Source organism: Kogia breviceps, chromosome 3 (genome assembly GCF_026419965.1).
Source record: "Kogia breviceps isolate mKogBre1 chromosome 3, mKogBre1 haplotype 1, whole genome shotgun sequence".
Taxonomy (NCBI): Eukaryota; Metazoa; Chordata; class Mammalia; order Artiodactyla; family Physeteridae; genus Kogia; species Kogia breviceps.
Window position 1 is genome coordinate 182919889 of NC_081312.1, and position 21789 is coordinate 182941677.

Below are 21789 nucleotides of genomic sequence, written 5' to 3' on the forward strand. Positions count from 1 at the left end.
TGGTCAAGACTCTGAATTCATATGTGAGCACCATTCTAATTTTAAATTTCCCAAATATTTGAAACGATGAGGGATTCGCTTGAGCCTAAAAGCAACTTTTCTACATTGCCTCTCATTATAACTGAAGATAGTTCAAAAGGCAGTGGTGATGGAGGTTTCATTTGGGAAATGGGCATATCACGTTAGCATCGTATTCAGCGAACACGTGATACCTGTTGGGACTGTTACTTTGAACTGGATCCTTTTCCTGCTGAAGGAAAACTGTGTTTTGCCATAGCAAGAGTTTTTTTATTTCTTTCACCTACCGAATGTCATGTTTTCCACCTTAACACTCACAGTCAATGAAATATTTTTATGTGAGCTTTCTACTGCCTGTCAAAAGGTGCCATCTGCCTGTTATATGATGTGCTAAGCTATTTGTACCTTATCAACTGTTAATTAGCATAACAGCCTGAAACTTTTTTTTTTTTTTTTTTAATTCAGTGCAGTTCTGGGTGTCTCGTCTTAGGTTAACAAGTGCCGGCTGACAGAACTACTCTCCTTTTACACTTACTACAGGTTCTCTGGATGCTGACAGAAACATTTTTTTTTTTTATGCTGATAAGACAGGCTGTCCTGTTATCTAAAAGAGGAAAGAAGGCAGGCAAAAAAGTTAGGGAAATGAACATTTCCATGACTTCACCCAGGCCAGAACGAAAGTAACAGTCCCATCTCTGAGGGGTCTAAGTGATATCTTATTCCCACACGATTTATTTTAAAATATTGAATTTGCTTGATGTTAAAAAATAAGTATGTTGGGCTTCCCTGGTGGCGCAGTGGTTGAGAGTCCGCCTGCCGATGCAGGGGACGCGGGTTCGTGCCCCGGTCCGGGAGGATCCCACGTGCCGCGGAGCGGCTGGGCCCGTGAGCCGTGGCCACTGCGCCTGCGCGTCCGGAGCCTGTGCTCCGCAACGGGAGAGGCCACAGCAGTGAGAGGCCCGCGCACCGCAAAAATAAATAAATAAATAAATAAAAATAAGTATGTTGTCTTTTATTACTATAATAAATGATGTGACGAAGAGTAGCTTGTCCTTTTATACAAGTCCCTGATTGATCTCAAATCCTGTCTTTTCCACTTTTATTCCTCTTTGCCCATCTCCCACTGATTAGAATAATCCAATACCGCTCGTTTAGGATCAAAAATCTCTGCAAAACCACAGGCACTGCTCAGGGCTGGTGCACCTGCAAGGTCACGTGTGATCCGTGAAGAGCCAGACTAGGGTTTCATGCAATTTGTGGGCAAGAAACAACTCCAGAACAGGGCAAAGGAGTTCTATGCAACCTTTGAGGAATTTTATGGCACAGAGGAATTTTTTAATTCTCAGTAGCACTTGGCTGCTTTTACACAAAGCATGACATAAACAACTGTCTTAGGGCCGGCACACAGAAACCACCAGCATCTCCATTCTGAGAGCTTTGCCAGTGGCAGCACTGGAACATGGTTTCCAGAGCACACAATCGAAGGCACATAGAAATGTACCAACATGTTACGAAATAAGACAACCAACATTACTTTCAGGCCATTGATACCAAAATATTGCTCCAATCGAAATAAAGAAACAAGTTCATTAACAGCGTTCGTTGCCTTTTTCTTTTTTTTTAAACAAAAAGCAAAGCCAGCACTTGCCTCCAGGGTCTTCTCCTTCTCCATTCCCACTCCATTCCTGACAAAGTCACAAACTTTCTCATCTCATAACACCATTGGGTCCGAATCTCTGGTTACCAGGTTTCTTTCTGCTGAATGACCTAGGTTAGGATGTTCAGCTGGGAGAGCCCAAAGCAATGTGAAGATAGAGCACCGACCATCCGTGCTCTTCCTCGGGTGCCGTGGTATTCACTGGGTTCCAGGGTGAGACCTGCAGTGGATTAGAAGTCTCCCCTGGCGCCCCTACAGCCTCAGGCTCTCCAGAGCTACCCCTGCCCTAATTCTGGCCGGCGAGCCGATGAAGCCAGAGTTGCTCTTATCAACTTCTTATTCTCTCTGCACAACTTCCTCACCCTACACCACACCTATAAAAAGGGAGTCTTTGTGAGAAGGACCATGTACGCATCCACCAGGAAAAGCTCGGGATCTCTGATTTAAAGAGCAGTGGAATAAGCCAGGACACCATTACCCTCCTCCCAAATCCCCCCAATACAAAACAGTCCTTCTTGCAAATACCTGTCTTGTGACCCTGTTGAACCTCTGTACACTCAGGCTCTGAACGTTATAGAATTTTGAGTGTTCATGGTAAAAGAGTCTTCTCAGTATGTAACTATTGTGGACATCATTCCTTGGGGAATTATAATTCTTGAAGGACTGAGACCAAGTCAAGCTCATTAATTGGTTACGGAATTTAGCAGACTATGTGTTTAAATCTGCTGCTGAGGGAATTTTTAAAGTCACGTCTGCGTTATTTTCCTTGTCTGTGAGAAGTAAGTACCATCGTTAGCTAACTTTAAAAACAAGGAAAATCTGGGCAAAACTGGGTTAAGAAATATGGCATTTGCTGTCACTTTGTGACTCTGATTTTTAATGGTAATATTTTTCCTACTCTTTGGAATCCTACATCCAGGAGACGGTGATGGTGGGTGTGCCTGAAATACTGGGGGTCTCTAAGGATAGACAGGGAATAATTGACATAAAATTCAGGAGAGTGGCTGCCCTGCGATGAGGGTGAGAGATAAAGAGACCAAAGAAGAGGGTTCAAGGGGCATCTCTGGTATCCGTAATGCTGGGTGGTGGGTTCACAGATGTTTATTTTATTACTAGGCTTTTTACCTTCCATAATATTTATTGAATATATTTTTCTGTGTCAATTAAAACTACCATGTGCTTGATATACAAACAAGACTGCCTGTTAATGCTTCCACACAACTATGCACCTTATGTTAAAAAAGATAGTTCTTTATTAAAATGACCATACCATCCTCACATCCTATTACCACCTAAACACCAGAATAATGAAATGCTTTATTTTCGGGAACGTTAAGAAAAAGAATGCCAGCTTCTAAAATAGGACTTTTCCGATTACATCTGTTACTATTAACACATATTCTAACCTTAACCTCGCACACATGCCGTGATTATGGAGTGCTTTCTGACTCACTCTGCTTTTCTCAAGTTAAAACCTTCCTCGGGGACTTCAAACTCTTGGAGTTAAAAGCTCTTTTGAGTTTGGATCTTTCTCAGCAGTCGGCGATTAAAAAAAAAAAATCCCAGTGAATGTCCTTTGCCTCCCTCCAAAAGGAGAGGGGTGGATACCAGGTTGTTTTTAAGATCTTCTTCTGGCTCTAAACATCTCTGATTCTGTGACAGTCAAGGAGTGTTCGCTTTCTTTTCCAGCTTCTCTGCTCTCAAAGTATCGCTTCCTTCCCCATACAATCGAAGAAAAAGAAGACTGCTCGGAATTAGGAATTACTTTACTCCCTGACTTCTCAATTCTTTACTCTCCAGGGTGATTAACCAGCAGAAGAGCCCCTAGCCCTCCCGCCCGCTACACTCTCCCCTACAAACACGCACACACACACACACACACGCACACGCACACACGCACACACAGTATACACAGAGCCTAGACTCACAGACTCTCCAGCTCACATTTAATACCTGCTTCTACTGATCTGTGTCCCATACTCATTCCCTTGTCTGAATAAAAACAACAAACACTCCTTGATCCCTTTGCTGTGCCTTTTGCTAAGAAGCTGACTTGGATTTCCGGGGAGCGAGTTCTTAGCCTTTGCGTTTGGGAGTCAGCGAGTCCTAGATTTGGATCTCAGCTTAGCCCTTTATTAGCTATGACACCTTGAGCAAAAAGATGTCACAACTCTGAGCCTCAGTTTCCACATCTGCAAAATGGGGATTATGCAAATAAAAATCTTACAAATGTTTACAAAGCACTACTAGAATAGAGACTGGCACACAGATTGTTGATAAATGACAGCTATTTCTATAACTGTTATTCGACTTACTTACTGCCAGCGCGGCGACACTGGCCATGAGTTCTAGGTCCTTGCTCCTTGGCGTCTTGCCCGAGGCTCTGATACTTGATTTTCCTGCCTCCCGCCTGGGTTTTGGATCCTTTCTCCTGACCCTTTGGTTCCTGGGCTTTTCTCTGATGCTTCTCACATGGGTGGTCTCTTAGAGTACTGCACCCTGAGGCCCACCTACCCTCTTCTCTGAAAACACACCATTTACTTCATTCTATTTACTATTTCTTCTTTCCCCCTTTTTCCAGTTCCACTGAGATATAATTGGCTTACAGCACGGGAGTCGTTTAAGGTGTACAGCGTAATGATCTGACTTGCATACATCATGAAATGATGATCACAGAAAGTTTAGTGAACACGCATCATCTCACACAGACACAAAATTTAAAGAAATTTTAAAAAATAGTTTTTCCTTGTAAATAACTCTTAGGATTTACTCTCTTGACGATGTTCACATATAACATACAGCAGTGTTAATTACGTTAATCATGTTGCACATTGCACCCCTAGTACTTATTTATTTTATAGCTGGAAGTCTGTGCCTCTCGACCCCCTCCACCTAATTCCTCCCCACGCTCCCACCTCTGGTAACCCCAAGTCTGATCTCTTTTTCTGAGTTTGTTTGTTCTTGAAGTCTAACTGACCTACACCACTACTTCTCTATACTTCAACCATGATTACCTCTCCTGTCTAGCAAACCTCCCAGTCTTATTCTGAAGACTCCAGGTAAGACACCTTCATATAGGGTATCGCTTAATCCACATACAAACCCTATGAAGACACACAAGGGCTCTGCCATCTTCAACACATAAACTCTATCTCTGGTCCTAAGGCAGCTTCTTCAACTCCCATCTTCTCCCAGTGGGGTGGGGCACAGATCAAACCTGCTAATTCACATGGCCTTTCTTAGCTGCAAGAGAGGCGGCGAAGTCTAATCTTTTTTTAAAAGAATTTTATTTATTTGTTTGTTTATTTATTTACTTTTGGCTGCATTGGGTCTTTGTTGCTGCATGCGGGCTTTCTCTAGTTGCAGCAAGCGGGGGCTACTCTTTGTTATGGTGTGCGGGCTTCTCATTGCAGTGGCTTCTCTTGTTGCGGAGCACAGGCTCTAGGCGTGCAGGCTTCAGTAGTTGTGGCACACGGACTCAGTAGTTGTGGCTCGCGGGCTTAGTTGCTCTGTGGCATGTGGGATCTTTCCGGACCAGGGCTCGAACCTGTGTCCCCTGCCTTGGCAGGCGGATTCTTAACCACTGCGCCACCAGGGAAGCCCAGTGAAGTGTAATCTTTAATTGGGCGGCCATAAACCCTGCTAAATTATTAGTATGAAAGAAAAGGAGAACGGATCTTAAGAACAACCAGCAAGCTGCCCAAGGAAGGTAATTGTGTTTTCATTTCATATGAGGACACCGTGGCTCAGGGAAATGAAGAGGTCCCAGGAATTGAAATCAGGTTTATCAGACTCCAGAGCTACCGCTGAAGGTACTGTTTGGTTCTACCTGGTTCCCTGTGTTCACAGAGAATGGAGCTGCTCCCAGCACCTTCTGTCTGGAGATACGTTCCAACAGAAGGCCCTGATTCCCCCCCTTACTCTAGCTAGAAGATGGAAGCAAACTCTTCTCTTCAGTTATTTTAGCCACAACATGATTTTTACATACCCTAGTATATTGTTACTTCTCTTAACAGTATTTACTAAGCAAGACACAATTTTGCCAAGTACTCGCAGGAAAGAGTTCTTTAGAGCAAGGTTGCACAGGCTGTGTTCCTTACATAGCACAAAATATTTAAAACCAGTATTTAAACAAGATTTCTGGAAAGCAATTTTAACTAACTCTGTGGCAAAAAACTACACACACAGACACACAAAATTTTTAAAGATCCTGAAATAAAAACACAGAAATTATTCATATTACTTAAAGGGGGAAAAAAAAGTCAAGTTATTTGAATTATACATTCAAGTCATCCTTTTAATGTTTGCTTCAAACCCACATTGTTCTGTTTTTCAACACTGAGAAAACTCCCGTTTGGCATATTCTTCACAGACACACATGCCCGGACTTCGAGTTAATGAAGAGCTTCCGTGCTGAGGTTTTTTTTTGGGGGGCGGGGGTGGAGTGGGGTTTAATATCATTCTGTTTCTCTCAAGGCTGTATTAAATATTAGAGATCAATAATCACATTATCATGTGCTGGTAGACGCCTCTAACACAGATAATTCTCTCAAGGATTTAGGAACCGTCATGGAAGGCATCTCATATTAGTTATTAACGGCTGCCTAAAGGAGGGTGGTTTCCAATGTGCATACGGAATCTCCTCATCCTCTTACCAGGACACATACTCCATTAATCAGGGTGGGCTATCTGCTTAATAAATAATCCCATCTCGGGCTTCCCTGGTGGCGCAGCGGTTGAGAGTCCGCCTGCCAATGCAGGAGACACGGGTTCGTGCCCTGGTCCGGGAAGATCCCACGTGCCGCGGAGCAACTAAGCCCGTGAGCCATGGCCGCTGAGCCTGCGCGTCCGGAGCCTGTGCTCCGCGATGGGAGAGGCCACAACAGTGAGAGGCCCGCATACAGCAAAAAAAAAAAAAATAATAATAATCCCATCTCAGTGGTTTAAGACATCAAAAGGACACTTTTCACTCCCGTTTCCTCATAGCTAAGTGTGGTAGGAGGGCTCTGCTTCACATGGCCATTCAGACTCTGCAGGTTCCAGAAATTCTCTCCATCCTGCCCATGAGTGGAGGAAGAGTGGAGGATGTTGGGTAGGTGGGAGTTTTTTGAGAGGCCAGTTCTAGAAGGCCTACCACATCCTATTGGCTGGCACTCAGTGGCAGGACCACATCTAACCGCTAGGGAGCTTGGGAAATGTAGTGTAGTGATGTGGCCAACAGGCGGAGGATTAGAAGGAAATGGGTTTAGTGAGCACCTGACCGCCAAACATGGGAGTCTCTGTCACAAATACCAAAAGAAATCGCTAGGCCAGGAAAAAGAAAACAAAAAAACCAACCTCCCTCCCACCAAAAAAAAAAAAAAACCTAAAGAAACCCCCAGGCAGTTCACTTTAAAAGTTGTTTTTAAATTAATGATGATACAATTAAAAATTATGACCTTTTATTTATACTAGCAAATCTAGTGAGAGTAACAGGTGTTCTAAATTCAAGTCAACTTTTGTAAATTATTTACAAACAACTGTCTGAAATCGAGTCTTTTTCTATTGTGGTAAAACATTCACAACATAAAATTTACCATTTTAACCATTTTTAAGTGTACGGTTCAGCGGCATTAAGTACGCTCGCATTGTTGAGCAACTATTACCACTACATCCATCTGCACAATTTTTACGTCTTCCCAGGTTGAAACTCCGTACCCATTGAACGCTAACTCCCCTTCCCTCAGCCCCTGGTAACCAGCATTCTACTTCCTGTCTCTAGGAATCACGCTAGTCTAGGTGCCTCATATAAGTGAAATCATACAATATTTGTCCTTTTCTGTCCAGCTTACTTCACTTAGCATAATGTCATCAGGTTCATGCAAGTTGCAGCACTGACAGAATTTCATTCCTTTTCAAGGTTGAATGATATTCTATTGTACATATAGACCATATTTTGTTTATCCGCTCATCAATGAACATGTGGATTGTTTCCACCTTTTGGCTATTGTGAATAAGACTGCTATGAACATAGGTGTACAAATATCTGCTCGGTTTTTTGCTTTCACTTCTTCTGGATCTATACCCAGAGTGGAGTTGCTGGATCATTTGCTAACACTATTTTTGGAGGACCTGCTCTACTGTTTTCCACAGGGGCTGTAAAGTCATAATAGTTTTTGAATACAGATTTGTGATTGGCTTCTACAAACGGTTGTAATGACTCCTTTGTAAAGGTATAGCCCCTATTAAAAAGTTCCCTGCATTGGGGGTGGGGGGTTACGTGTTTTCAATTTAGCTCTTTGAGAACTAGAATATTTTAATTTCACTTTTCCTTTGGCCACTAAGTAATAAAATACATTGAATAGTTAGTTGTATTCTCTGGGAGGTATAAAGAATAGGAATTTAATACAAAAATGTGTGTTGAAAGCTCTGTCCTATCTCTAATGTGACACTGGTATCTAATAGATTTCCCAGAAATGATGGGACTAGTTTATCACACCATGGCTAAAAATTAATCTGAGAAAATCTCTGTGGCACTGTAAATTTTAACTTCCAATTAACAGTTAAAACCTGACAGCAACACCATTTAAGACTTGATATCATCAGCTGTGCTCTTTCCCTGCTGCTCTTCTGACAATCATCTGGATACTTTATATTTTGTCTCTTCAGATTTTTTTTCTATCGTTCATTTCTGCATAAGTATTTAAAAAATTAACTAGGGTGATGAAAACCTGAGTGCCTTCCAGGAGTTTAACCCAAACAGCAAGGGGTACTGGATGTTTGGGTTTGATTTTCTTCTCTCTGCCAATTTAGTGTTTCTGAGTACAGGTACTGTTAAAATTCAAAGATACTATGAAAATGAAAAGCAGGTACTGTGGAAATGAGAGTGCATTTGAACTAAACCCTTAACAGGGAGATTGATTTGGAAACCTTTGGCTCCCTAATAATATGATTTTTAGCTCAACTATTTCATCACAGACAGATGATGGTATGGTAATATCCTAGGTTTCAAAAAATATCTGCAAGTTAAGCTTTTCCAGGAAGAAAGGCTGAAAAATGACACTGGGTACAAGGTTGGTTGGCAGATTATGATATTTGATGGCAGGACATCATAAAAGACATCTTTTAGCTCTTCTTGTCTGCCTATCATCAGGGCTAGTAGATTTCAGGGCCAGTTCTGAAGCACGTTTATTTTAATTATTTTTATTTTTACTTTTTAAGTTTTTGGCCTCACTGCCCAGCATTTGGGAATCTCAGTTCCCTGACCAGGGATCGAACCTGTGCCCCCTGCATTGGAAGTGCGGAGTCTTAACCACTGGACCGCCAGGGAAGTCCCTATTTTAATTATTTTTAAAGAGGATAGCATTTGGTGCTTAACCAACAGGAGTGCTTACATCACGTAGGAGGTGAAATGGAATTATAGTCTATACTCCAATGCCGTACACAATCAAGGTTTTTCAGTGTTGTACCTTGAATTTGCATGGATTTCTCTCCCTGTGTTTGAACACACGTAGTCACAATAGTTTGATAAAGTTCCTGAAATAAAACTCCTACCTATTAAATTGACGTTTCCTTGAAGCTACTTCTTTCAAAGAGAAATAAAATCTAGAGTAGTTTCTCTTTGACACTATCTTTTTAAGGTGTAAAGCCCTAGAAAGAAGAGCCTGCATGTGAAATCCATCACAAATCTTGCACAATGGGTGTAATGTGGACAGTGGAGAATTTAGTAACTTCCATAAAGGAAAACGGAAGTCATTTTTTAACATGAATCTTGTGTATCATTTCACGTTTGGCAGCATGGACCAGTAAAATACATAACATTGTAAATAATGGACTTTTAGGCCTCACCTTAACAACCATTGTCAGGTACACATTCATACGGCTTCAGGGTTGCCGTACAGGCAGTCAAAGTAGCAGGTGGCACTGAAATCACTTTAGAAGCTTCCCTTGACCCATCTATTCATTATATAATCTCAGTATGAGCCCCAGTCATTCTTAGGAATATTCAACTGCCCCAATACTCATGCCCCTGGAGTTCTTAACCTGTACGGTTATTCTTGTCTCTCCCACTCCTGGGTGCTATTTTTATCCCCTTCCCTGTTCTTAGGCTTAAAGGAGCCACCATCTTTAAGGACCACTGCTTTCCCAGTATTTTCTCCTTGCCTATCCCTTACCAACCAACTTCTCATACTTTTACCCTCCTTGTAAAACAAAAACAACCCCACTCCCCACCCCTTATTTCCTTTTATCCTCTTTTTCTCACTTAAATATATTAATGTATTTCCTGGCCTCCTATGGAAGTTCCCTGCTGCTCTCTGCTAGGAGGGCAGGTGTTATGACATCACCAAACTGGGTTCTAACCCCAGCCTTGCACAAGGCACTTCTCTGTTTTCTTATCTGTAATCAGAGGAGAAATTGATCCTAACACATATAGATTGTTCTAAAAATTAAGATAACAGAGGCGGGTATCTAGAGCAGCAGAGGAGGCCTCAGGAAGCATCTTCTATTATTTTTATTACTCTTCTTAAATGACTTCCTTTCAAATGACACCTGGAGGTTCTTCCCATCTGAGTACTCAACTTCTTTTTCTCAGAATTCAGGATAAAATTAATTAAATACACTTAAACACTTAAATTCTGTCCTGCGGCAATGGCTCCTAGCACTGTTTCCTAGGCTGACTCACAGGTATTCAAATAGGCTATTTGTCACATGAATTGCTGGGGCCAGTGCTTATAGTATAGACTCTAATTTTAAAGATGGGAAGCCTCAGGCCCAAGAATATGAAACAATGAAGCAATAAACTGACCCCAAACATTGTGAATTTACTAAATGTCACCTAATTGTACACTTTAATATGTATAAAATGATAACTGTTATGTGTATTTTACCGCAATTCAAAAAAATCATCTGGGAGGAAAAAAAAAAAAAAGGCATGAGCCGAGAGCTGCCTGTGTTCAGGAGTGATCCAAATCCTGCTCGCGCCACCCAAGTGCCAGTGCGCACGCCCTCTGATTTGTTAACCCTGAAGGAAACCAAAATAGCTACTAAAGCCTCCACGTTGCAGGCTTTTCCGTGGAGAACTGAGATCTGGGGAAAATGCAGCGGCTTCCTTTCTCCCTGGGGGGATCCAGCCCCTAGCCCTTTTGACTCAGCCGCACTAGAAAGAGAAGAGAAACCTCTCCTGCCAGGATATTTGGCGGCTACTTACAACAGACCTGCGCCCAGCAAGTGGGTTCTCAGCCCAGCCGCTGAGCGGGTCCTCAGGCTACACGCCTTCTGCCCGCTCAAGGGTAGGGCCAGGCCGCGGGAGCCTGGAGCTCAGACAGCCGGGAGGCGGGCGGGGCAGGGGCAGGGGCAGGGGCAGGGGCAGAGGCATGGGCAGGGGCCCGCTGGGCGTGGCCTAGGGCCAAGGGCGGAGCCTGGCAGGAACCTGCTGGGCGTGGCCGAGTCTAGAGGGATCTGACTGGCGCCTGGCGAGCGCGGCCTAAGGAAGGGGTGGGGCGTGGCCTAAGGAAGGGGTGGGGCGTGGCCGGGGCCCGTGGGATGCGGCCCTGGGGCCCTAGGGCGGGGAGAACACTAGACCGAAAGGTGAAGTGGGCGGAGCCTGGGGAGACTTCCAAGGCCCAGTTCCTGCGGAGGGTCCCCGGGGAGAAGGTGGTGAGCAACGAGTGGAGGGAAGGCGCCCGGGAGCCGGAGCGGGCGCGGGAGCTGTGGGCCCGGTAGGAAGAATGGGGTCGCTGCCGAGCTGGGCGCGTTAACTCCTGCAGGGACCCCGGCGGAGGTCCGCCCTGGGAAGGAGTCTTAACGCAGTCCCTAAGGCTTTGGCTTGTTGCTGCTTTTCTCCTGGCGCTCGGGGGGAGCTGCAAAAACGGGGATCGTGAGGCTGCGAGGCCTGGGAGGCTGGCCTGGGCTTGCAGCTGGCTGGTTGCCCCGAAGTCTAAAGTCCTGCAAAGGCTGGCTTGAAGCCCAAGGCTCAGAGTCCGGCGCGGAGCGAGGCCCCAGGGCCCCGCGTGGCTCGAGCTCAGGGTTGCTCGACAGAAATGCTCCGGGGTCGTCGTTGGGCCGCTGTGCTGGGATGACGGGGGAGGGGGGCACCTACTCCACGCTTGTTCTCCTCTAATAAGCTTTGAAATCATACCTCTAAGCCTTGGGCCTCAGCTTTCCCCTTTATTTTACCGTCATGGTCCTTCTATCGTAAAGATATGCCAAATACACTTGGGTGCGGATATGATCATGGTATTTACAGCCACGATGTGACATTTGTGAAGACACCTCAGGTGCAGTGACACCTGGGGCGGGGGCTGCGTTTAGAGAACTAACTCCTTGGGTGGACACACGAGTGAGTCTATTCGTCCTTAAAGCACCTCTCCAGTGGAGGAAACTGACAAGCATTGACTCCTATCCTAAAGGATCGTCACATTCACTGTCATATAGAATGAACGTCAGTAAGAAAAGAGCCCTAAGATTTAGGACTTGGCCGGTTACATTTTATTTTACATGGGCAGTAGGGGTGTACAGCCGTTATCCTGAAGGTCTGTTGTAATTCCAGAAATAACCACCCCCCCCAAAAAAAAAGAAACAGTGCACAGGGCAAAGAGAAAGCGATCAGACAACTTGCTGACTGTTGATAACAAGATAGCAACTTAATTTTAAAGAGGATAATTTGAACAAAGAACTCAGAGTGCTACTTTGTGAAATTCTGTATTCATTCGTGGAGACTAGATGTTGCTTTATTGTTATAAAAGTGACTAAAATGTATGCAATATAGATTTTTGGAATAGAATAGCAAAATACGTTTTATTTCCATTCCTTGATCTTAGAATCATAATAGAAAGCCCCAAGCCTGTGTTTTTTGACAGTTAGTAAATGCTAATCACCAGGGGTCTTCTCTGAGCTCTGTACATGCTAATACTAACTTAAGACAGTTTGCCGTGTGCATAGTTGAATTCTGACCCAGACAGGAGCAAAGAACAACAGATCATTTAGAGTCTTGAAAAGACTATGCCAGTGTACTTGCTGCCTTCTCAGCCAGGGGCTTGGCCCTGAGATCCCTGGGATTATAGTAGGTAGAGGACCCCTATGTAAGGCTTGCAGAGGTTGCTCTCAGAATTAAGCCTGAAGACAAAATAATGAACTACAGAGAATGGGAGGAGCTACTGAAAATAGAAGGTAAAATATACATTCTTGCTTCCATTTGCTTAAAAGTGTTACTATCTGAGGAATCTTTCATCCTTCTCAAACGTCTTAAATACCCCAGTGACCCACACGGTAACACTGCTGAGAAGTCCTTAAGCTGTGTTCTGCTCTATGAACTTCACTGTTAATAGGAGAACCTGAAATGGTTGTTGAATATGTTTTTCATATGTCAAACATGACCTCGTTCTTCTGTACTCGGTAGTTCATGTTTTCCTTAAAAATGTTGCATTTAAAAAAGACTTCTCGGGCTTCCCTGGTGGTGCAGTGGTTGAGAGTCCGCCTGCCGATGCAGGGGACGCGGGTTCGTGCCCCGGTCTGGGAGGATCCCACGTGCCGCGGGGCGGCTGGGCCCGTGAGCCATGGCCGCTGAGCCTGCGCGTCCGGAGCCTGTGCTCCGCAGCGGGAGAGGCCACAACAGGGAGAACCCCGCGTACCACAAAAAAAAAAAAAAAAAAAAAAAAAAAGCCTTCTCATTCATAGATGTCCCTCCCTCACTTAAATAAAAAAAAAGGAAGAAGAAAAATAAAATATCTGCTCCCACCTAGTCACCTGGCTCCCACCTCTGTCCCCTTCCAATGAGGCATGGCCATGTGACTTTCTCTGGTCAATGAAGTTTAAGTGGAGTGACCCGTGTCACTTCCAGGTGGAAGCTTTAAAAGCCAACGAGAGGTGCATCCCGCCCCCCCCACTCTCTTTCCCTCTGCCAGGGTGACCACCAGCTTTCTAGATAGTGGTGATCTGTTGGCCTGGGTCATGGAATGAAGAAAATCAGAAGAGCCTCCATCACTCTGTGTTAGACATAGAGTGTAAGCCAGAAATCAGTCTCTGTTGTGTTTAGACCCCAGGATTTGGGGACTTGTTTGTTAAAGCAACATAACCTAGCCTATCCTGACTAAGACACTCAGCGTCTGAGCCACATGTCTCCAAGAATTACTGGTCTCCTTGGGAGCCTAAAAGAGGGAGGATGCTATAAGAAGTGTGCTGTTGTGACCACTGTCCCTCTTACTGTGTGGACTTGTTTCCAGAATGGTCTGGAATGTCGTGATTTTAATCAAAGGTGGAAAAAATGGCATTTAGATGTTTAATTATATTCTGTAAGGGCAGCCAGTATTAAAGTGTAAAGTACATGAAGTTTCAGTGTCCATAAGGGATAGGAATTAAGGCTCTCATTTTCATTTTGAAAAACACTATCTATCTGTCTGTCTGTCTGTCTACCTATCTATCTACCTATATTTAAAATTTTCCAACTTCCCTGGTGGTGCAGTGGTTAAGAATCTGCCTGCCGATGCAGGGGACACGGGTTCGAGCCCTGGTCTGGGAGGATCCCACATGCCACGGACCGGCTAAGCTTGTGCACCACAACTACTGAGCCTGCGCTCTAGCGCCTGCGAGCCACAACTACCGAAGCCCGCGCGCCTAGAGCCCGTGCTCTGCAACAAGAGAAGCCACCGCAATGAGAAGCCCGCGCACCGCAACGAAGAGTAGTCCCTGCTCGCTGCAACTAGAGAAAGCCCGCGTGCAGCAACGAAGACCCAATGCAGTCAAAAAGAAATAAACTTTAAAAAATAAAACAAAATTTTCAGCATCCTTCCAAGTTTTCCAATATAAAGGAATGTTTATGGATTCATTGTTAAGACACAATTCTTTCCAAACGTAGTTATGTCAGTGGACGCATTTCAGAAATTATTTTGTCATCAAGGGACACTTGAAATGAATCATGCAAACTTACCACTGACTAATACCTAATTTTTTTGTGAAAGCAGCTTCAAAGAGTACTTTAAGTGTGATTTCTTGGCTTTCTTAGTTTGGATCTAAGAGGATCAGACCTAGGTTTTGCTCCACACATCCTGGAAGCAATGTGTTCCCTCTTTTCCTCTGACTTAAACAGAAGTGAAGCGGGAGCATTTTGCTTAGGGCAGAGCCCTGCTGCATTCTTAGGGTTGTTGGCTATAAATCCACTCTCCCTAGAGGTTAATAGTCAGAGTTCTCCCCCTCTTGCTCAGACGAGTGATATGATGCTGATAAATTGCTTGGACTTGACTGCCCCGAGCTCTGGTGTGATGAATTATGTTGTTCAGGGCACAACCAAAGATTCTCCATTGTCTGTCGACAGCATTGAATGTTGGCAGTTTTCATAAGTAGCTTTCTGCCAATTTTGGTCTCCGCTTTGCATATTAAATTCGCTGTTTTCACAGGTCATGGTTCTTAGTTCTTAATCATCTCTGTCTTCCCCTGAATTCACTTAGCTAATCAACCTTTTGTTTTTTCATGTTCCTCCTCACTAAAAGGCTGAGCTCTTCTCACAGTTGTGTTCAGTAAACATTGAGTCTTTCTTCACGGAAACTGTTAAAATAATAATTATTAGTCCTTTCCACTAAATCCAGAGTAATAACAGCTTATCTTGCAATGGCTTAATTGGGTAATTATTTAGTGTTTGAAAAGCACTTTGAGGAGACTATTGGTAAATATTATGAATTTAACGCTCTGTTGTATAATTGAAAGTCCACTGCAATCACCAAGTCCTTTGTATTATTGTGTACCAACAAAGGTGTGTTTCTTAATATTGCTTTACTATTTTCAAAACTGTGTATGTATAGATTTTTGAAATATTTAAAGTATTTTCATACACTCTCAGAGTTATCAGGTTTATACTGTCACATTTCTAGGTCTTATGTACTACATTCCCCTTTATGTCTCTGAAAAGTGAGATGTCATTGGTCTTGGACTCTAAAAGTTTGGAGGAAATAATATAAAGTGGATTCCCCAGTTCAGGGGTATTTCACATCATACGGCTGCCACATCTGTTGTGTGTGGTATCTGCTTACCTTTTCAGCAAGCTTTCCTATTAAGCCCTGACGAATCACCGCAATAATCATTTATTTACTCAGACTCTATACACTGAGCTGTCACCTCATTGGCATCAACATTTGTCAACAAGGATTAGATTATATTGCATATGCCCAGCCAGACCCTTTGACAGATTTTCTACTCACTTTATAGACCCAGAGCCCCTTGGTTTAATTAAAGGCCACTTCCGTGGCTTGGACTACACAGCCTCTATTACTGACTGTATTAGTTTGCTAGGGCTGCATAATGAAATATCACAGGCTGGGTGACTTAAACAACAGAAACTGATTTTTTTTTTTTGGATCATTCTGGAGGCTAGAAGTCCAAGATCAAGGTGTTGGTAGATTTGGTTTCTTTTGAAGCCTCTCTTTTTGGCTTGCTGATGACCTCCTTCTCCCTGTATCCTCATGTGGTCTTCTCTCTGTGTCCTAACCTTTTCTTATAACTACACAAAATAGTCATGTTAGGTTAGGACCTACCCTAACAAACACATTTTAATATAATTACCTCTTTAAAGATCCTATCTCCAAATACCGTCACATTCTGAGATACTGAGGGTTAGGACATCAACATAAGAATGTTTGGAGGGGGTACAATTCAGCCCATCATACTAGCCTCCAATAATAATGGCCTCTAGAAACTATCATTTTGGGAGGGGTTTTTTTTTTATCAAATTTGAGCAATCAAGTGATATAACTACACATCTTTTGGAAGGTCTACTCAGTTCAGGAACTTCTTTTTTTAAAATTTTTTTAATTTTTGTTTTTTTTTGTTTTGTTTTTGTTTTTTTTTTTTTTGCGGTACGCGGGTCTCTCACCATTGTGACCTCTCCCATTGCGGAGCGCAGGCTCCAGACGCGCAGGCTCAGCGGCCGTGGCTCACGGGCCCAGTTGCTCCGCGGCACGTGGGATCCTCCCGGACCGGGGCACGAACCCGCGTCCCCCGCATCGGCAGGCGGACTCTCAACCACTGCGCCACCAGGGAAGCCCAGGAACTTCTTCTTAACATTACTTGGAGGAGAGCTTTATGCTTATGACCTAAAAGATTGAACTAATTAGATTAAAATGAAAGCAACATTATTAAATGAATTATATTGGGTTGGCCAAAAAGTTCATTCGGGTTTTGCCGTAAGATGTTATTGACAAACCCGTACGAACTTCTTGGCCAGCCCAAATATGAGGTTTATTAGGCTGTTGACCATAAAATGCGCTTAAGCAAGTATACCTTGCTGTCTGAACGATAATCATCCAAATATTTGTGATGACAACTCACAAATGTTTCTTACCTAAACTATCTGCTCTGAATCAGAAAAGTGCCATGACTCGTCTGCATACGTACGCCGTCAGAAAGGGCAGCAGGATATAAAATACACTCTGGTCCTATCGCACATCTTCTCCCGAGAGGGTGGTATCTTGTGCTCCCGCTGTTGGACGCATTCTGAATTCCTGCCTCCATATTATCAACTGAAAATGTCTATGAAAGCCAAAGAGTCTCTGAAGAAAGATGATGAGGCCAAGAGGAAGCTAGATAAGCTCTTAAATTTGAAGAAATATTGGGAACGTGCAAGCCTCAAAGACCTCAGTGTGACCTGCCCGTATCTACCATGCAGACTAGAATTGATTCTGGAAAACTTTACAATATTCAGCTTTGGAATAGAATCGTAGTCTTTTATTTTTTTAACATCTTTATTGGTATATAGTTGCTTTACAATGCTGTGTTAGTTTCTGCTGTATAACAAAGTGAATCAGCTATATGCATACATATATCCCCATATCCCCTCCCTCTTGAGTCTCCCTCCCACCCTCCCTATCCCACCCCTTTAGGCGGTCACAAAGCACTGAGCTGATCTCCCTGTGCTATGCGGCTGCTTCCCATATCCACCTCAATACAAATAACTCAATTTCATTTCTTTTTATGGCTGAATAATATTCCATTGTATATATGTGCCACATCTTCTTTATCCATTCATCTCTCGATGGACACTTAGGTTGCTTCCATGTCCTGGCTACTGTAAACAGAGCTGCAATGAACATTGTGGTACATGACTCTTTTTGAATTATGGTTTCCTCAGGGTATATGCCCAGTAGTGGGATTGCTGGGTCATATGGTAGTTCTATTTGTAGTTTTTTAAGGAACCTCCATACTGTTCTCCATAGTGGCTGTATCAGTTTCCATTCCCACCAACAGTGCAAGAGGGTTCCCTTTTCTCCACACCCTCTCCAGCCTTTATTGTTTGTAGATGCTTTGATGATGGCCATTCTTACTGGTGTGAGGTGATACCTCATTGTAGTTTTGATTTGCATTTCTCTAATGATTAGTGATGCTGAGCATCCTTTCATGTGTTTGTTGGCAATCTGTATATCTTCTTTGGAGAAATGTCTATTTAGGTCTTCTGCCCATTTTTGGATTGGGTTGTTTGTTTTTTTGATATTGAGCTGCATGAGCTGCTTGTATATTTTGGAGATTAATGCTTTGACAGTTGCTTCATTTGCAAACATTTTCTCCCATTCTGAGGGTTGTTTTTTCATCTTTTTTATGGTTTCCTTTGCTGTGCAAAAGCTTTTCAGTTTCATTAGGGCCCATTTGTTTATTTTTGTGTTTATTTCCATTTCTCTAGGAGGTGGGTAAAAAAGGATCTTGCTGTGATTTATGTCATAGAGTGTTCTGCCTATGTTTTCCTCTAAGAGTTTTATAGTGTCTGGCCTTGCATTTAGGTCTCTAATCTGTTTTGAGTTTATTTTTGTCCATGGCATTAGGGAGTGTTCTAATTTTATTCTTTTACATGTAGCTGTCCAGTTTTCCCAGCACCACTTATTGAAGAGGCTGTCTTTTCTCCACTGTATACTCTTGCCTCCTTTATCAAAGATAAGGTGACCATATATATGTGCATGGGTTTATCTCTGGGCTTTCTATACTGTTCCATTGATCTATATTTCTGTTTTTGTGCCAGTACATACTGTCTTGATTACTGTAGCTTTGAAGTACAGTCTGAAGTAGCCTTTTTTAAAAATTATTTTTTTAAATGTCTTTTGCAGTGGGCTTCCCCGGTGGCGCAGTGGTTGAGAATCCGCCTGCTGATGCAGGGGATACGGGTTCGTGCCCCGGTCCGGGAAGATCCCACATGCCGCGGAGCGGCTGGGCCCGTGAGCCGTGGCCGCTGAGCCTGCGCGTCCGGAGCCTGTGCCCCGCAACGGGAGAGGCCACAACAGTGAGAGGCCCGCGTACCACAAAAACAAAAACAAAAACAAACAAACAAACAAAAATGTCTTTTGCAGTAAACTGAGAGCCAGAAATCCTTAGAGGATTGTTACGTGGGTTTATAAGAGTATGTTCATAATATATGGGATAATTGGCTGATGGCTTGGAATGAGCTGTGAAACATTTTTCCCTTCAAAAACTGTTTTTAGTTGGAATTATTGTGGAAGCTGGGTGACGGATACATAGGGGTTCACTATACTACTCTCGACATTTGTGAACATTTTTTAAATGTCCATATTAAAAAATTTAAATAAAAGAATTGATTTTTACCAAAAGAACTGAATTATATATATAATTAGATAAATATAATTATGTAATATAATTATATAAATATATATAAAATTCATTTCTTCTTTATATATATAATTATATATATACTTCTGTGATGCAAAATTTGATACCATCAAATTTTCAGGGACAGGTTAAATTTGAATAATAAGCAAATAAATTTGCATGCATATGTAAGAGAATTCACATGTAAGTAGGATGTGGTTTTTCACTCCCAGTCACTCCACAGAAAAGTACTGTTGAAACCTTTCTCTGGGAAAGGCTACAAGGGTGTCTTTGCTAGTTTTAACCTAGGTTATTTGACACGATTTTATTTATTGCTCCCTGGTCTATGGCACGTCTATCATTTCATGAGTCAGTGCTTTTCTGCGAGTTATAGAGTTTCCCAGGCTGAGGTTTCTCCAAGTTCAGTCTTTATTTATTTATTTACTTTATTTATTTTTGGCTGCATTGGGTCTTCATTGCTGTGCGTGGGCTTTCTCTAGTTGCGGCGAGCAGGGGCTACTCTTCATTGCTGCGTGTGGGCTTCTCATTGTGGTGGCTTCTCTTGTTGTGGAGCACAGGCTCTAGGTGAGTGGGCTTCAGTTGTGGCTCACAGGCTCTAGAGCACAGGCTCAGCAGTTGTGGCATATGGGCTTAGTTGCTCCATGGCATGTAGGATCTTCCTGGACCAGGGCTCGAACCCGTGTCCCCTGCACCGGCAGGTGGATTCTTAACCACTGTGCCACCAGGGAAGTCCCCAGTCTTTAACTTTAGAGACTTTCCATTTGTCACTGCACAAATCCATTTAACACAGGAATTCCAGAAGAGGCCACTGGCTTCCAAAGCAAATCTAAGGCCTTACATTGATTCCCCTTTGCTTCTGTTGCTTTGAAATTGCCCCCTTATCATCCAGAATAGAACAAATTCCAAGGGTTCCTCTTTCTCCTGTGGAACTAAATATTTCAGAGCATCTGAGTGCATAAGTAGCGAAGATTCTGCTGTTTTAAGTAAGACTGAGACTTCGACCTTACACCCATATTTGACCTGTTAGGTATCCAGGGAGAGAGAAGGTTCCAACAAATCCAGTTGCAGTGCTCCTTTTCGACTTTCTTCATTCCTCCCAGGCACTGCCTTTTCACTTTTTGTCTATCAGGGTATTTCAGTAGATAAATTAAAATATTTCAGGCTAAGCGATGCAGGCTTTAAATGGTCTCTGTGAAGATTCTATATAGTTCTATATATTCTTGTCCATTGAATGTCATTTGGTTGTTAGATTTAAGATATGTAAAAGAATATATATAGTTTCTAGCATTAGGGATACTTCATGGGCCTTTGCTATTACTTATTCTTGCTACAGGGAGGTCCAGAACCATTAGTTTCTAAATTCCTTTGCTTTCTGATAGACCAAATCAGAATTGCAAAAGATTTTTGTTTAATGTGGAGTTTTCATAATGCATTATGTAGGGATACTGTGTTTTCTTGTGAACCTGTTTCTACTTATTTATTTTTATTTTTGTGTTAGTAATACCTTGGCTAAAATAAGCTTTCATTAGTTATTCCTATATAATGTGATGATTTTACAACATTGGCACTAAAGGAGAGTTCATTTATATTTTGTTTCTCTGAAAAGAATGATGTATTAAACTTTAGAGTTTTATTCTACAAAAATTTGAAAGCTTACTAAGTAGTTGTACTATGTCTGACCACACTGTCTCAATCCATATTTTTTTACACCATATAATATCATATTTATATTTTAAAATCAACATCCTTTAAAATAATGTCAACAATTATAGGGTCAGTAAAAAGGTCTAAGAGTTAAAATTGGATAATAGCTTTCTTTGCCTAATTAGAAGTCAAGGTTATATTTCTGCTGAGTTGGGGGACATTATTCCCAGAACAGGAGGTAGTTCCTTAATAGGCCAGAAAAAATAAATTGTTACAAGACATTGCAGAGATGCTAAATGCCTTTTAGTTTTCATAAACTCAGTGTAATAGTCATCAGAGTGAATGAATACATTTATCATTCATTAGTATTCCTCAAATTTGTCAAATCTGAGTCATTCTCGTATCATCTTTAAGAGAGTTTGCTATGCCTATGTACTACCTTCACTACTAATTACTTAATATCTTTTTTTAAACCAACCCACTGTTTTCCTTCAGCCTCATCCTAAGCAAACATATCCATGAAATCACAGGCTTGCAATGTTTATTACTTTTTTTCTAAGACACATTAAAATAAATAAATACTTGTTTAAAACATTTTTAAATGCCCACATATCACCTAAAATCAGTGTGAACACCAGTGGACTATATACCATACCTTCTGAAAACACTGACAAAAAAAAAACAGATTGAGTTTTTCTACTCATCTCACTGCCCACTAAAAAATAAAATGGTTCTTGGTTGTAAAGCTGGCACAGAATCATTTTCAGAATAGTTTCTGTACTTGTACTGTGATGATTAGAAACTGTGAAAACACTAGGGAATGTATATACATATGTATGTATATGTATCTAAGTACACATATACACAGGTAATGTATCATTTCAGCTTTTATTTAG

General features: G+C 42.4%; 1 protein-coding gene and 1 long non-coding RNA gene across 4 annotated transcripts in view; one reads left to right on the forward strand and one right to left on the reverse strand.

The window, feature by feature from the left end:
• Nucleotides 1-21789, reverse strand: part of LOC136793872 (uncharacterized) — an 84430-nt gene that overhangs the window by 12553 nt on the left and 50088 nt on the right. The window lies entirely within an intron of this gene.
• The window catches only part of PTER (phosphotriesterase related), a 69607-nt gene continuing 59022 nt past the window's right edge, over nt 11205-21789 (forward strand). The window contains exon 1 of one of the 3 annotated variants that reach the window (XM_067030491.1): nt 11205-11311. The gene's annotated coding sequence lies outside the window, so the exon portion shown is untranslated. Of the gene's footprint in view, nt 11374-21789 lie in introns of all 3 variants that reach the window. The other 2 variants (XM_067030490.1, XM_059059217.2) reach the window with 2 other exon arrangements.